At 51.8% G+C, this 16,213-nt stretch overlaps 1 protein-coding gene across 2 annotated transcripts in view; it reads left to right on the top strand.

Annotated features, from left to right (window-relative positions):
- Nucleotides 1-10,125: 10,125 nt before the first annotated feature.
- Nucleotides 10,126-16,213, top strand: part of Stnb (stoned B) — a 43,262-nt gene continuing 37,174 nt past the window's right edge. For both annotated transcript variants that reach the window (XR_013318388.1, XM_077681662.1), the window contains exon 1: nt 10,126-10,265. The gene's annotated coding sequence lies outside the window, so the exon portion shown is untranslated. The remainder of the gene's footprint in view (nt 10,266-16,213) is intronic.

Below are 16,213 nucleotides of genomic sequence, written 5' to 3'. Positions count from 1 at the left end.
ACCAAGGGCGTGTCACAACGGAGGGTGAGCAGGGTCGGCTACGTAATACTCCTGTCACACGGCCAACCTAATGACATTTAGAGCAAATGCAAATGTCACTTGCTCCAAGTGTCATTAGTTTGGCACTACATGCGTGGGCGTCGGCAGGGGGCTGAAAAAGGGGCACATGGCCCTCTCCCCCTCAGCCCAATGGGTTTGCCCCCCCTGCCGACACCCACGGCTGCATGAGGGTACCGAATGGCATTTAGCAGCTAGATGAGGTTGGGGAGCTCATTCATCGGCCGAATGAGTAGCCTCGGCAGTAGTGGTGCGTCACTCGACAAGGAAGTTCAGTAATAAGCTGAAGAATACTGGTTCTAAAAACTGTCGGTAAACTTGCCGTATAAACTGGCATATAGGTCGGCCCCCTACCTTGAGGTGGGAAAAGCTGACAAAAGAAATAATTAGGCACGCAAGTGCACACACAATGTCTGCATTTATTTTCGACGCCCGTCCGTCACTGCCACTCAGTGTGCCTGCCGAAGTCGCTCGTCCGAGGATGACTGCTTCTCACTGTCGGCGTCCCACAGGGCGTCATTTTCCGTGCCATCGAGCACGTTGCTGATGGCGCGCTTCCTAAGCGCTCGTGCGCAACCATCGTGTCGTCGGGCAGCGACTGCCAAGGGGAGGACACCCAGCTTGACGCGGTCGCAGGGGATGGTCTTCGCAGCCGTCCCATGGGTGCCTCTTTGTTGTCACCGGCTATCCACTCATTGTGCAGCTGCGGAGCCGGTCCACGGATGGCCTCCGCTGTAACTGGCAGCAATTGTGAGCGAAGTTCCCGAACGAAGTCCGCCACGTTGTTCTCAAACTCAGGGTGCACTGCTTGACGTCCACGGAATGGTCTAAAAACATTTTAGACGCATTTGAACTAAACAGCAGGAGTAATTGAAACAATGCTCTGGCTGTTCTTCTACAGTCAACTAATGCAAACACCTGACATGTGAGCTTAGCCCGAAGTTGAATCCTGTACTGGTTGAGAGGAGGTGTACGAGAGGGAGGTTCCCGTTTGAACCCATTCCCATTTCATCCTTCCCGCTTGTTCCCTCCCGTTTCAACCCGGCGCAAAACGACCTTCCCCTTTCGCCCTGTCCCATTTCGCCTGTTCCCGTTTGAACCTTCTCCTTTGTTCCCTGTCACTTCAGCCCAGTACCCTTCCCGTTTCGTATGTTCCCATATAGCCCCTTCCCGGAATAACGAACCCAGTTTCGACTCGGGTGACTCAGACCGAGGTGTGCGATTTGTGAAATTAAAGTTGCGCCCGACTGTATTTTAACCTCATGTTTTCAGTCACATCTAACGTAACCGAAAGTTGTAAATTACTTGCGTCCGCCGTAACCTAAAAATTCAAAGTTACGGCTGGCGGAGCCACAGTATGCAGACACCCTATTAACCTGCAAACTTTTTGCAGTAGTCCGTTTTGCGATACGCGGCGCCAATTGTTGCGCTACGTCTGACCCGGTACAGCGTATGTGTGAAACCACACCCTTCCGTCTGCTGCTGCATTGGTCGAGCGGTCTGGAACGTGTCGCTCGCATGCGTACTCCACGGCAGCGGTGATGGTGCCAGTCGCTACGGCTGCATATATGAATGCACATGCACTTGTATGCACCACACCCAGACAAAAAAGAAAGGACGAGAATTAACAAAATAGAACCTTCCCGCAGTCGCAGTGCCAGTTTGTAGCATCCGCAGCTCTTGCTGAGAATGAAGTTGGGTGTTTTAACAAATGCAAGTATTAATTTATTCGGGGTAGTACAGGGCTACTGTATTATTTTTACGCAGGAAAAAGACCTCGCGAAATATAATTATCAAATCTAACTAACTAAAGAAAAAAAACGTATTTTATGAAAGCAGTAACTATAATGGGCCAAGCCAGTGGTACGATCCATTTTAATCTAACTACAGAAAAAATGTATTTTATGAAAGCGGTAACTGTTATGGGCCAAGCCAGTGGTATGATCCATTTTAGTGTGTGGCTAAGGGCTAGTAAACTGTACTAACGGCCACTTCATATGCAAACGTCTGTTTAAAAAATGGCCATTGAACTCTAAAGCTGAAATTTTTGCTTGGAGGAAACAGTTCGCACACATTTTTCATCCAGGCGTTAAGAACACCCCAAGCTGTATTCTCTTGCGAGTACTTTTTACGGATAATGCATAGGCGGGCACGCAGTACGTGGAAAAGCAAAAGCAAACATTTAAGTAGTTATACGTCTATAATAAGGAGTTCTAGCATATCGTTATCGTGTTTGCGCCACCATTTACCGTGTTACCAGAAGTCTGAGTTTCCGTTTGCCGCTGCAAACGGTAAGACACATTTGAGCACACTGTTTGCGGTGTGCGTATTCTGGCTGCCGCGGCGCAAGTACCGACTTCTGATGAATTAGTCTCAAAGCAAATCACGCATAATTTTGTTGCTCATATCTATTTGCTTTCGTTTAAAGTAGCTCGAATATTTCACTTTTCGGGTGAAGCGTTCACAATAACTGTAGTTGTTTTGAGAATACTGTAGCCATCACCTGCAGAGCTTCAAAAAGAAAACGTGTCAGTGGCGCCATCTAACTAGTAGAGTTAGAGTCAATGTAAAGTAGAATTTGCCCCCGTGCTAAATATTTAGGCAAGGAATGAGTAAAATATGTTGTAGTAATTACTCAATAACCTACACTACCTTACCCAGCACAATTTTGGGGGCCTAAAAGTGCACTGTGAGCTCAGAAACTTGTCTGGACTATTTGAGGCGGGCGTTTTGGTATTGGGTTCAAGCGAGAATGGGTTGTTCCGGGCTACACCCGTACAAGGGGCTGCGGTGCAGCGCAAAATGATGGGAGTGAAAGACAGCATAGCAGAGGCAAGTGTGCGAGAAAGCCGAAACATTTCTGGAACTCTGTATTTCATCAGAAAGGCTGGCTATAGAGCAGTTTCTAGTGGGCAAATGTAAAATTTGCCTTAGTAGGTTTGTGTATTAGGGAGCAGGCCCACGCATGTGAAATTGCATAGCGGAACTTTCATATGACATGCGAGTTTGAGAGACGGGAGGCTGGTCTTTGTAGAGTCATCTTCAAGAACCGAGGCGGAAAATTTTGTTTCAAGAAAAAGTGCCGGTTGGAAGCGGGTTGAAGTCGGTCGGTGTCTTGTCAGAGCACACCTTGGCAAGGGTGGCACCGGTTGACACGATCCAAAATGTGCCCAGTTCCACCACTGGGTGCCGGCAGTTGGGTGCAGGCAGTGGCTGCTGCCGCCGGGTTCTTCCCACAGCCATTGCAGCACTGAGGGAAGAGCAGGATTTGGCGCCAGTGGTTTGCATGCCTGCCCACCCATCCTTCGGGCAGAGTGGGGAAACGGAGTTTGCTCCTGTGCCATTGACTCCCAGTCCCTTTCCTCAGTCTTCTCTCTCTCTCGTGTGGAGCTTGGCCACGTCTTGCTGGCTGTGTCACATCCCAGAGTTTGTCGAGACTTGCAGCTCGAAGGTACTTTGCAAGACTCTCCGTTTGGGCAACCAAGGTGCAAGTGGAAGCTGAAGCGCTGAGTTGGGATGCCAGCATGTCGATGATTACCTTGTGGTGTTGGATCAAGCTGTGCCCGGTGATGGAAATAGCGTTGCTGCCCATGTGCTGCGCATTTTCACCGAGTGTGCAGAGGGCCTGAAGTACACGTGCGAATTGCCCGAGATGGGCGTCTTGCAGTTTTTGGATGTGCGCCTGCCAGTGTTGCGGAGTTGCTACTCCGGATTCATTCCACCTTTTCGAGATTCCGGAATGGAGTGGGAATGGAATGAGGATTTTTGGATGGCGGCGTTACCATTGCTGGCACAACTGCGTCGGTATATCTCCATGGGAGCACCGGCAACGAAAACGAGTAACTGAATCCGCACAGCGCGTATGAAAGGGAACTTCGAGTGGCGCAAGCGCGTCTGGCCAGTGGCACCGTTAGGTCGGCTCTTCGTGCTTCGGCAGGCTTTTTGAGGCATAGCTTTCGCTGTGCAACCGTCCGTGGCACTGATGCCAGACCAACGTCTCTCTCAGTGGCAGGCACCATGTGGCCAGGCCAGCAGGCGGGGAATATCGTCAAGAAGCAGGTGGGGATAAGAACGGCGCACATCCAAAGCCGCGGTATTTCTCACCGCAAGCTGACACTGCGAAATCTTGGAGCTAGCAATGTAAAGCGTTCGCACATAAAACAGCGAAGCGTTTGGTTCCGGCGCACAATGAATAGCGTTGTAGCTTGTAAGCTGACCTGGTAGGCATCTCACGGGTATACGGCGCCAACCTGTCGACCGTCTGTCCGTGTGCTGCAGCGGCCGCGGGGCTCCAGCAGGTCAATACCAAGGTTGCAAGCAGAAAATTCTGGGTGAGGTATTTGCGTTCCCGGGACCCGCCAAAAGCGTAAGAAGCGAGCTTCGAATATGTTGCTGAGCTTTCTACCTCCACGCTCTGCTACGGAGGCTACGGTCGTGGGCAGCTGGGGTGTACAATTACGCAAGATATCGTATGCGACAGTGCAGAACACAGCTGTCGACAGCCGTTTGTTTCTAACAGTTCTGGCTCCAACAGCACCCTTTTTGCGAGTGCTTGGACAGCTCTCAGCAGTGCGACACTGTGCTTTGCTTCGATCCGAATCCAATTGTGCCAAACTTGTTAGTGCTTTGGTTGCTGTGCTTCTGTGCACATGGCCTTTGCGCCTGGGTACAAACTAGGGAGGTCCCGTTTAAAATTTTTGATCAGGTCCTCAAGCATATGGTTGGTTGCACATTCGTAGAAACAAACTGCCTGACCATACTTCTTTATTTTGTCAAGGCTCCCGGCACTTAAATAAGGGGGTCATAAGTAATGTCCTGTACTGGACGGATTGGGCTGAGGTAGTGCCAGGGAAATGAACAATCGCAGTGGAGGTCAACGTGGAAGCGGTGGCGACTTTCCTAGGGTGAATGCAAGACCTGTAGACGGTGTTCTGCGATTCTGCCCTCCCGTCTCTAGCGTTGTTACAGTAGCATTAGTGCTCAGTGCTGTAGATTCACTTGAAATCATTCAAGTAGGCATTTCGGATGCGCGTACATGTGAGCAAGCTCCGTGTGACATGCCTGTGAGTTATCCACAGCATACTAATTATGCTGGTATGACTGTACGCAAAGCAGATAGCCAGATAGCACGCCACAGTATTTAACCCGCCACGCCACGCCATTAAACCCGAAATCATCATCATCATCACCATAAACGACGGGGATCCTCCTACAGGGTCCCCCTGTCGTGCAAAAAGTGCCACATTGGCCACACAGGCAGGTGCCCCAGTGTAAGGCTGTGAATGCACATATGGGGGCCGGCCACCTGGCTGATCATTGCCGTAGGTGCGTGGGTTGCACTCCAGATTTCTGCCAGACACGCATCGCGTACAGGTCGTCCTCTCAAACCGACCGAGGAGGAATCGTTGACGCTTTCTTGATAGGCAGAGAAGGGGAAAGGTGCATCGGTGCGCTGTCCACAAAGGAATTCAATTTTTTGGAGAGGGGAATGGGGTTGTGCATGGGCGGTGGATTGTTCGCACGTGTGGGTTTAATTTGCGCCATGTGACGTGGGCCGGCGCTGTAATGCGGCCTGTGATATGAGCGATACTGTTTTGTTCGTTTTCACTGCGCTTTTGTGATAACCCCTTCAAATATCGTGTCATCATCATCATCACCAGCCTATCTACGCCCACTGCAGAGCAAAGGCCTCTCCCATTATTCTCCAATTACCTCGGTCCTGTGCCAACTGTGACCAATTTATCCCCGCAAACTTCTTGATCTCATCTGCCCATCTAACTTTCTGCCGCCCCCTGCAGCGCTTGCCTTCTCTAGGGATCCACTCTGTTACCCTTAATGACCAGCGGTTATCTTGCCTTCGCATTACATGCCCTGCCCACGTCCATTTCTTCTTCTTAATTTCTACTAATATGTCTTTAACACCAGTTTGCTCCCTGACCCACTCCGCTCTCCTCTTGTCCCCTAATGTTACACCTATCATTTTCCGCTCCATTTCCCACTGAGTCGTTCTCAATTTAAGTTGAACCCTCTTAGTGAGCCTCCAAGTTTCTGCCCCGTAGGTGAGTACCGGTAAGATGCAGCTGTCATACACTTTCTTCTTCAGCGACAATGGTAGGGTGCTATTCATTATCTGAGAATGTCTGCCATATGCACACCACCCCATTCTGATCCTTCTAATTATCTCTGCCTCATGGTTGGGATCTGGGGTCACAACTTGGCCTAAGTAGATATATTCGCTTACCACTTCCACTGCCTCGCCACCTATCTCAAACTGCTGTGCTGTCCCGAGGTTGTTGATCATTACTTTAGTTTTCTGCATATTAATTTTCAGGCCCACGGTTCTACTCTGTTCGCCCAATGCGGAAAGCATGCTTTGCAATTCGTCCCCCGAGTTACTTAGCAATATCGTGCACTTCTTGGTGTTTCCCTGTTTCTGTGGCATAAACTACGTTGAAGTTCTACTAGCGTGTGTTTTGGCTCCTCTTTAGCTTTGTCCCTGTCTTAATGTTCGCTAGTACGATGAATCCCTTAGTAAATGGAAGCGCTGCACCCAGTCTTTCTGGGCCTGCCTTCGCACTGTTAGGACCAAGTACCTGTCCTAAATGGTTGCACTCTGGGAGGGCTTGGCTTAGCACCTTGTCTGCCTGCCCTTGGTTTGTGCGTGGCCTTGCCTTCAGTGAGTGCAACTACATATACCAGTCTGCCGCTCCCGGCGCTATGCACTTGTTACGCAGGAGCTCCGTTTTGCCACTTGGCCTGGCATTTGGTGTTATGTCTTCCCGTCTACAGTGGAGCCCACTGCTGAGCTCTTTCTCTGTCGTCCCCGAAGCATTCCCTCTCCCGGATCGTCTGACAAGGTTTCATTCTCAAGTTTGGACGGGTGGGGGCATTGCAGACGTGCCCTGCTTTCACTCAACGTGTCTTGGCATGCAGGCAAGGGGGGCTTCGTGCCAGCACAGTGGGCAAAACCAACACTGGATAGCATCGACGCCCACCCAGACACAGGGCTACCACGTGTGCGCTAGCAGCTGTGGGCTGACGTGCGGGATAGCGGAGGACCCGGGCTGGCTTCGCTCGAGCAAGTGCTACCCGCGTACAGCCCCAGCGGGATCCGAAGACTCGCACACAGGTTCGGGTACTCGCATGCGGTAGACGGACTCCTCCGGCTGTCCAAACTAAGGCTTCATTGCCTGGCAGATACGGGCAGCACGACTGCAGACGGCACGGCTGTCGCTCGTGGGGACACAGGGGCTCTGTTTGCTCGCTCAAACCGTGGGAAGGAAGGGGGGGCTTCCCTTGCAACCGATCGGGACCGAATCTCTGAGCAGAGTCCTGCGGGCCGCTTGTCGGCTAGGGGGGAGAGGGTGGTGTGGGAGAAGGTGACAAGCTGGTCCCCCTTCCCCTGCGCCCTTGCGCCTGGGGTCACGAGAGGTCACGACTCGTGTCAAGCGCTGGCTGCCCATGCTGGCAGCTCACCAAAACGTGTGTGGGCGAGGCGTAGGGACCCAAGAACCTGCACGCAACGCAGTGTGGTCAACCGCTAGCATTCCCCTGGGCCAAGCACTGTGGGTGCCACTGAGGGCGATGGGCCATAGCACCGACTTTTCAAGTGCGAGCTGTGGGCCTCCACCTGTGCCCTGTGGGACCAGGCTAACTGCCGCATCAGGGGAGCTTCTGCTTCCTCTGCCCACGTATGGTGCTGCCCACAGCTGCCCATTGAGCCCGGGGCTGTCGCGTCCCGGCCGTCCCTTTGAGCTGCAGGAGGTGCTGGCCTGGCTTCCTCTCCTGCATCCCACCGAGGGTGCTTGCCGTGTGGAAAGACCTTTGACGGGCGCAAAGATTGCTCGCCCACAACCCTCACCGCCGGGTGACCTTTGCAGGCCACGTGCGCCCCAGGAGTGCTGATGTGCAGTGCTTGCCTTGCTGCTCCTGCCACTGTGTGTTGTTCTGGTGCGTTGCCATTTGTGCCTTGCCCATGGCAGGCGTCGTCGTCCCCTTTGGTGCACTTCCAGGTGCCATTGCAGGGGCGCTGTTGCGGTGGAAACAGTGTTGGCAAGCGACGCTGGGCTGCAGAGAGCCAGCCTCTCTCTTCGTTGTCGCCCAAGCTGTGCGCTGTCCCCCCGTTGGGTGCGTGCGACTACGGCTGGTCGCTTCCAAGTGCTTGCCAACCAACACGTTGTGGAAGGAGCTAGTGTGGGACACGGGTCGGGGCGATGCGCCTAGTAGCTGGCTCAGAGGGCAGGTTTCCTGCAACCTGGCAGCGCGTGGGTGTTTGACCGGCTGCCGGCAAGAGGAGAATTTTGGAATTGATTTGAAAAATTCTCGTATTAAGAAATAAACCAAAGATGGACCGGGGCATCACGCACTCCAGGTGCACACCCCTGGGCTGTGTCCTGAAATGTGGCGGTTAGTTGCGAGGGCCCCAGTGGTACGTGCACTAGCCAAGGAGTACTTCAAATGCAAACGCTGTGTCGCCATCATCGTCAGCAGCAGCAGCCTATTGAGGCCTCTCCCATGGACCTCCAACCGCTCCTGTGCTGCGCTGCTAGGGCCAATTCCTTGCCTCTGGATTTGCTCCCTCAATGGCCTCCCCTCCTCCCAGGTTCGCCTGTTGGCAGCCACTCTGTTGCCCCGGTGGTCGTTTTGTCGCTTTGCAGGGCCAGCCCAAGCCCGTTACTTTTTCTTGGTGTGAACTGAATCTGCTGACCTGAATGAGCAGCGTGCATGTGCTGGCTGGCTTGCCCCAGCTTTACAGTTCCAGTGTGACTGTTTTTGCTTTTGCCTCGAAAGAACAGTGTCCGGTGTGGCATCTGTCGTTCTGCCTAGAGCCAAGAAGCACTTGCTTGTAAACCTGGCTATGAGTATTCTTAATTGATGCCCCACTCGAGTTGTGAAATAAATTTGCACCGCACAATCTGCGCTAATTCTACCAGTCTCTTTGAGTTCCTTTGTGGATGGAATATAGGCTTGGTGACTGCACTCCAGTTTGTTGGACAGGTTGGTCAAGTTAGTGCAGTGGCTGGTGTGTCAACTTTGCGACGCACAGTTGTTGCACGTTGTGTGCTTGTGTGTGGTGGCCTAATTTTGTGTCCTGTCTGCTCCCTGCAGCCCTTCACCCGTGCCTGCTGCTCCCCGCCTTTCGGTCACCCTGCACGACGACCAGCCCGACGGCTTGCCGGACTGTCAGCCGAACAGCAAGCCACACAACGAGCCGGATGATAGCCAGCCGGATAGTAGGCAGCCAGAGATTAGCAAGGCAGTCGACAAGGCAGGTAGCAACCCAAGGAAGCAGCAAGATGGCAGTGCCTGTAATGAGCGGCCGGACAAGTCTGACGTGCAGCCGGGTAGCCGGCCGGTGGAGCAGGCGAGCAGCAGCAGTGCGAGGAAGTGGCAGGACAGCGTGGCGTGGAACGAGCGGCTGGACAGCGTACCCAGCGAGCCCAGTGCCGCCAGGCCCCAGGACCTGGAGATTGGCGGCGACCCCTTCGACCGGACGTGCCTGCTGGAACGGGCATGCCAGTCGCTCGCCGACATCCCCAGCGCCAGCCGGCGGGGCAGCCGCGAGTCGCCCGATGGCCAGCTCTCGTCGGAGTCTGAGCTGGCCCTCGACTCGGTGCTCGCCAAGCAGAGCAGCCAGGACGAGTTCGAGACCCTGCTGGCCCAGGACTCGGTGGAGTCGGAGGACTTCCTCTCGTCCCTGTCGTCGTCTTCCGCGCTGGCCGTGCCGCCGCCACCCCCGCCCTCGCGCAGCCCCGTGCCCTCGCGGCAGCAGCGGCTCGAGGTGGTGACCATCCCGATTGAGCGGCCCCGCAGCACGACCCCCATCAACATTGCGCCCCTGGAGGCCTTCCTGCCGGTGTCCCCCGAGCCCTGCCCGCCGGACAAGATCCGCCTGTTCCTGCCCGGGGAGCAGTTCACGGGCCGGGGCCCCCGCAGCCCCCGGCGCGGGTCGCTCAAGAGCTGGCTGCACTTCTGCGAGGAGGGACTGCAGAGCCCGCGCTGCCGCAAGCGCTCCACCGAGGACAGCAGCAGCAGCCAGACGGGGGGCGCCGCCGGGGGCTGCTGCTGCGACTGCCTCCTCGCGCCGCCCCCCGCGGCGGGGGACGCTGCCCCGCACCCGGACTGCCCCTGCGACTGCCACCAGCGATCTCCGGGGAGCAGCTCGCTGAGCAGCCCCGAGCACGCCTCCTAGAGCACATCCCACCACCGTGAGTCTCTCGCTCCCGCATCGACGCTGTGCATCGGTAGACGGCAGTTTTTATGACGGGCGTCAGGGGGCTCGTAGTGCAGCTCCCGGGCAAGTGCACTCCACCGTTCCGTTTTGCGTGTCGTTATTCTTTCCCGGGCTCCGTTTCACCAACGGCAGTCTCGTGGTGCGGCTGCAGTGGGTACAAGTAGTGGGTCTGTGAGACTGGCGCCTTCTGTGCGCTGTGGTTCTGCCGTGAGTGGGGAGGTGGGCGAGACTTTTGTGGACTGCTTTCTTTCCCGCATTTGTCAGCACATCCAGTCAAGCCCCTGAAATGTGCAAGCAGAAGAGCAATAACTGGAGCGTACAAATTTAAGATCTTTGCCAAGTGGGGCTTAAATGTCATTTGAGTGCATTTTCGGAAGAAAACTGTCGAGCTCCTTTTCCTTTTTTTTTCCTAGTACAAATCAGGCCGTTACTTTGAACTTGGGAACAACATTTGTGCTCTGGGGTTCATATTTCTGTGTTTGCTTTTTATTGGGGCTAGGGAGTACCTCTTGCCAGCCACAAAGTACTGTGGCAGTAGAGGCAGTTTCTTATCTCATGATATGTGCCATTGACTCTTTAAAAGGACCCTGCAACACTCTTTGAGCAGTGCAAGTAAACATGCACGACGTTTAGATTACACTGCCGGGAATACCTGAGCCAAATATTACATGTGCACATGAAGTGGTGAGGTCCCATATCACTGTGAAAGACGCAGAAAAACCAACTGCGCTCTCTTCAATTTTCCTCATTATGCACCCTTGACATGGCCGAAATGGCATCATTGCGGCCATGACTGTCCTATTGGCTGTCACTGGTCAGTTTGCAGCTTATTTCTCCATCTCCTGTGACAGCCCATAGTCGTCTGCGCTGTGTAGCTTCTTCTTCTATGCCTGAACTTCTACGCGCAGTTTTGGCGTTTCTTTTGTGTTTTAAGTGCATGCATAGTTTGAGTGACGAACTCAACACTCTCCTTTCAACCAGGCCACTCGACTAACAACGTTTATTGCTTCACGAATGCCCTAACGGCCTAAGCGCGCGCTTGCGAGCAGGCAGCCGTGCCTGCTTTTTTGTGGCACCAGACCGGAAATAGACCCCTCCACGTTGCAGAGAAAAGGAGAAAACTGACGTATCAAAGGCCGCCGAAGAGAACGCCGCGAGCCACCCGGGAGAGAGCGCGTAGCTTTTATCGCGTTGTCCGCGGTTGAGTTGAGAGGGAACAGTTATGCGCGATCACGTAGTTTTGGTGATAGGGGGACGGATTTACGTAATTCTTGCGGGAGAAGATTGCAGGGACAATAGACTTCACCCCAAAATACATTCCAAGTAGTCGATGGTGAGTGCTGCTGGGTCACTTTAAAGGGCCATGCGGACAGAATGCAACTTTATTTATTTATTTTTCAAGATATTTGGTGTTTCATAGTGCCCTCAGGGTTTTTCTGGCAGCAAGTGATGCTGTGGTCACTGAGAAGTTTTGATTCTTCTGCCAAACCGTGTGCTTTCGTGGCGTCTGGCATGACGTCACGTGTACTTGTCTTCAGGCGAACGTCTAGTGAGCTGTTCAGCCTGCAGTGGGCTGCAGAGCTATGTTTACCGTCAGTCCTCCTAGATGGCGCCACCATACTGCTCTGCACCGCTACTCGCCTTTGCTGTGTGTTTGACCGTATTTGCACCTGGCTTGTTTTTGTTACGCGGTAGGTAGTAATTGTTTCGTGAAACATGGGGTGTCTGACAAATAGGGTCACGTAAGACAATGTCGCTGACCCCAGTCGGTCAGTGTCGTCCGAGGCAACCCCAAAGTGCCGCACTGCAATGCAGCTATAACAGGCATAGTGCGCGCAGTACCAACGGCAGTGTGCTCTGGTACTTCTCTGTTTACTTTCTTAGCTTCGACTGTTTACCCCACCGTTCTTACTGCTATGAAATGAATATGCATTACATTTAGATGAAAACAGCTGTCTGCAAGCTTATAAGCCCTGCCTAACTTGCGTTTGCTTTTGTCGGCCTCAGCCAACCGCACGGCTGTGCATATGACGTCATAGGTTCTGTTGCAGGAAATGAGCTAGTGGGTCGCATGGTCATTCTCTTTTTAGTAATTATATAGTTTATTTGAGCAAAGATTATGTTAGAAATGGTGTCTGTGTGCCTCTGATGCGGCAATCTTCCGAATGGACCCAACTTGTGTTTTGTCTGCATGGCCCCTTTAACACATGGCGTGCAAATATAGTTCTAACTGCGAAACCTAAATGGACATAGGCTTGCAGGCACGTTCTTGTGTTCATGCAAGTGTGCCAACAAAAATTTCTTCCTGGTAGCGAACCTGATTGGGACAGAATCCCTAAACCTTTGCCATTGTGTTGACCACTCCTTCACGTGCCATTATTATTATTTCATTATTTCCAATGCTGTTAGCCCTTGCGGGCTGTTACAGGGGTGGGAGGAAAGTAATTTTCCACAAACATGTAACACCAGTTCCATGGTAGACAAACAATGCATTCAGCGAACAGGTTACGCTCAAATGATTCACTTGTGAATGTGTCAATACGTACATCTGCTTCATGGTTGCTCCACTCGACTGTAGTTTTTACAAGAAAAGAAAATTTGAAGACATCGACGCGTGGCACATGCAGCAACTATATGGGAATTATTGCGAGGCACAAATGAATATTGTGAAGATGGCCCTGAACCTGACATTGGCGCTCTTTGGTCGTAGACACGCTTGTGCCAATCAACAAACATACTACTCGTGCGTCTCGAAAGGTGGCAACAGCCGAAAAAAAGCTCTTCGAGAACCGTTATATGTTGCATGGTTAGAAGCAAACCTGTTGTAGTATCTGCGAATGTTTCAGGCTACGGTTGCCAGAGGCAGAGATGCTCCAACCTCCTTCCTTTCGAATCGGCCTCACTATATCGGAACCAAATGGCCTTCTAAAAGCTAATGGTGCAAATGGAGAGAGGCTATTTGCGTCCTGCATAGGCATTCTGGTGCAGTTCAGAATGCAGTGAAATCTTTTTCTGACCATGTGAGGGGAAATTTCTTGTGCAGTACTGTTTCAAACTGCCTAGTTGCTTCAAGACCGGGCGAATTGCGCCGCCCTCTTGCGTAGAGAAGCAGCTTTCTGTGGACGTCGTCGTGATCATCAACAAACGGCCTTGCAGAAGCACTGCAGGACCAAGGGCTCTCCCCTGCACTGCCCATTCCTGGCCCCCCAATTTCCTTGCCTGGTGGCCCACCGGTTGCCACATATCTGGCTGCCTGTGTGGCCAGCCCAATTCCTTTTCTTTTTCTCTGCTTGCGCTGCGGTGCCCCCCCACTCGAGTTTGCTCCCTGACCCGGGAAGCTCGTTTCCTTCCCCTTAACACTTTGTTCCATGGCCCGTTGAGCTGACCCAAGTAGTCTGCTTTACGATTGTTTAGTCAGGCGCCAAGTTTCAGCTCTGTATGGCATCACCGGCAGTATGCACTGGTTGTATTTTTTTTTTTTTTTTTTGAACGACAGAGGCTCTTCATATTATTTGGAAGTGCCTGCCGAGTGCTCCCCAACCCGCACCTGTTCTGCGCCAAATTTCTCTTCCCTGGTTGGGGCCAGCACTGGCAACCTGTCCAAGGTAGTTGTAGTCTGCCACTTGATCGAGCATTTCTTCGCATGTTGCATGTGCTGATCAGAGCATGTATTCCCCGTTACTTTAGATTTACTCATATTTATTTCTAGCCCCACAGCCTCACTTTCTGATTATAGTTCCACGGGCGTCTTTTGCGGGTGTTCTGCAGACTCGCTTGGCAAGACTATGTTGTCTGCAGAGCTCAAATAGCCCGAGTGTTCACCGTTTATCTGCAATCTCGTGTTTTCCCAGTCAAGCCTCCCCCTCCAGACATACGGTGAATAGTTTTGGCGAGATGGCATCTCCCCGTCATACGTACGCCCTTTTGGATTGGGAATTCGTCACTTTGCTTGTGTTGCCCATACATCCTTTGTGGATGAGAAGTCTTGTGTAGGTCCCCTGTATTCCCTGGTCTCTCGACGCTTCCGGCACTGCTGTGGTGCTTACTGAATCCAACGCTTTCTCGTAATCGATAAATGCCATGCAAAGGGACCTAGGATGTTCCTATCTCGTGATTGACCACATACATTGCCTTTGCTCAATCCAGCCTGCTCTCTGGGTTGTTGAGAATCCTGGCCGTCGCCTATGCGGTTAACGGCAGAAGGATGAGACGAACCATGATGTTGGGCGGCAGCTATGTCGGCGCCAGCACGGCTATGTGTTTTCAACTTTTTCCGAAGGTGGGCGAGCCGGGGGCTGTGTGTAATAAATGGCCCACTTCTTTGTTTTCTTCTCGTGGCACTATTAGAATAGGCTGATGGGGCTGTGGTTCTTGACCTGTTCGGTGTCCCCGTCCTTGTGAACCGGAATGGTGTTGGTGTTTTTCCAGGCTGTGGGCACATACTACTCATGGTGCAGCAAGCTTTTCGAGTACGACCTCTCCCCCTGCCTTTGGAACATCCGCGGTTATGCCGTCGTTAGCTGCAGCTTTCCTCCTCTCATGCCCTTGAGGGCCTCCTCTGCTTCCTCTTTGGATACTAGTGCGACCTCGCGAGCTGAGCTTCCACTCTCATTGGCTTCCCCCGGTCTAATATCTCTGGCATACAGCCTTGTGTAGAATCGTTCTGCTACTATTACTGTCTCTCCCAGGTCGTGTGTAGGGGTTCGAAATTTCTTAGCCATTTATTGCACACTAGTTGAGCCTTTGTGATGTACATTGTGCTTGATTTGGAGCGCACAAAACGTACCTGCTGACAATTTTCTGTTTATACTGTCCCAATATATATTTGTACACAGTTTGATGAGTAGTTCTTTTTTATTATTATTATTATTGTCACTTCCAACATTTGGTACAAAAAAAACTTTGAAAAACATTTTTGGTCCCTATAGCCTGGCTGGCTAGTGTCGGGACAAATAATTAGACTTACCGCATAACTCGGCAAACGGAAAAGGCACAAATGCATGTACTGGATTACACAATGCATTTTTGGGGACAAAGAAAAGCGGAGATTATTAATCAAACTACAGCACTATGCTGTGACATAAAATGCTTCATGGCCACAAAAAAGTTGTGCGGCTTTCACATTTGCCGGCATAGCATTCCAGATATCTTAGAGCACCATGAAATTCTATTAGCCCTACCGTATACATTTTTAGCAACTGGTAAATTAAAGCAAATATTCGTCGCAGCTTTTGTACTGAGCGCTGGTAGCTTAAAAATGCTTAGTGTTAGAGGGTCGTCATGTCTTACTATTCTGTTTATTATATTCTCAATGCTTATTACGTCGACAGAGTCCAGCGGAACTACGCGCATGTGTTTGAACAGCGGTTTACTGGTATCAGTCCCATTTGAAAGTGCAATAATTCTTATTGCCCTCTTTTGTAAGCGGCTGAGAGGTTTCAAATGTGTTTGCTATGTGCTGCCCCACGATTCTATGCAGTAGCTTAGATGGCTATGCACAAGTGCGAAATATAGGGTACGCCAGGTGGCTGTGTTGAAGCATTCACGGGCTTTTAGTAACGTGTGGCAGCCATGCGCCACTTTCGAGCATGTCTTATCTATATGAGATCTGCAGTTCATATCCGAGTCAAACATGACACCTAAATATTTAAACGTTATTCTCTGCTACAGCATAGACATTAGCTGTAAATTAAAGCTACAAAACTCGGGGTGCATCTTCCTGGAGTGGAAAACCATACGTTTAGTTTTGTCTGTATTAATATTTAGGTGGTTTCGTTCAAAGCATAAATTAACTCTATGAAGGTCTTTGTTGATTTCCGATTCGATCTGATTTAGGGGGTCTCGAACAAAAATTAGTGCTGTGTCGTCCGCATACATTAGGGCTTCCGAGTACAGCAACACAGAGGGAAAGTCACTGACATG

Source organism: Haemaphysalis longicornis, unplaced genomic scaffold, assembly GCF_048455015.1.
Source record: "Haemaphysalis longicornis isolate Haplotype H1 unplaced genomic scaffold, Haemaphysalis longicornis Haplotype H1 scaffold_8, whole genome shotgun sequence".
In the NCBI taxonomy this organism is placed as follows: domain Eukaryota; kingdom Metazoa; phylum Arthropoda; class Arachnida; order Ixodida; family Ixodidae; genus Haemaphysalis; species Haemaphysalis longicornis.
Note: the sequence above shows the minus strand (reverse complement) of the source record. Positions and strands in the feature narration are given on the sequence as shown.